We start from the raw sequence: 1182 nt of genomic DNA, 5'->3' as shown, positions 1-1182 counted from the left end.
CAGAATGTGGACTCAAGCCATCTAGGAATGGGCTGACCCAGCCCCACTGGTCATGTGCTGCAGAAGTGAGCACATGACCAGCCTTCTTGGCCCCTCACCAGCCCTGCGCTGCCACCTCCTGTCCATTCCCTGTGGGAAAGCAACTCCAGGAAAGCAGGATTCCAGGTGCTTTTATTAAATCAGGAACTTGTGCTCACGATCCTGATACCAGCATTTCACCTTAGCCTTCAAAGACCACCCGGGACTCTAAAATCCAGGAGGAGGCTAGCCAGTTAGCTCATTTGGTTAGAGCAAGGTGCTGATAAAACCAAGGTCAGGGTTCGATCCCTGCTGTTACTGGCATTACTGGCCAGCCCCCCCCAAAATAAATAAAACCCAACAGGGATTATGCCCTGTCCTCACCAGCCTAAGTGGCTCCCTTTGGGTCACTGAAGACAGCTCCAGATCTGACCTTGACCCCATTGCCATAACAGCTTACACAGCATAGCCCTCTTGGCCCCCATTAGTCATTTGTGGATTTTATAAACTCATTATCTAAGTCAGCTCCCCATGTTATGAAGTAAGGACCTTCATGACCACAGCTGCATGACCACAGGCCAACTTACCCCTATGAGCCCCAATTTCCTACCCTGTAAAATGGGGATAATAATCTCTGCCTTGCCTATGTCCCAGGATTGTTGGTAATTGGGTGAGATAATGGATGTGAAAATGCTGTGCAGACTATAAATCCAGGGTTCAGGTGGAAGGTGGGTCTGTGTTTATGGGTGAGGTAAGAAGCCACAGACAGGTGAGTCAGGCCACTTGCCCAAAAGCATGCCATCATTTCAGGATTAGGACTGAAGGACTTGGGCCCTTAACTCAATGCTTTTCTGGTTTATTTTTTAACTATCAATTAAGAAGTGAGTCCACTCTCCTTACCAAAAATTAAAAAATAAAATAAAGCTAGAAGTAGCCACGGTTGTCAGTTTGAAACACCCTTCCAGGCCTCGTTCATGGATATTTATTCAAGTATGGATTCAACATCTATTTTCTGTGGGAGGGTCGGGGTCTAGGTGTAGGGACTCAAGGGCCGAGGGCATGTATGATGAACAAGACAAGGTTCCTGCCCTCATGCAACTAACATTCTAATGGGGAAGACAGGCAGTGAACAAGTAAACAAATCAACAAAGATAATTTCAGATG

Source organism: Galeopterus variegatus, unplaced genomic scaffold, assembly GCF_000696425.1.
Source record: "Galeopterus variegatus unplaced genomic scaffold, G_variegatus-3.0.2 Scaffold6566, whole genome shotgun sequence".
In the NCBI taxonomy this organism is placed as follows: domain Eukaryota; kingdom Metazoa; phylum Chordata; class Mammalia; order Dermoptera; family Cynocephalidae; genus Galeopterus; species Galeopterus variegatus.
The sequence above is the reverse complement of the archived record's forward strand: the minus strand, read 5'-3'. Positions refer to the sequence as shown.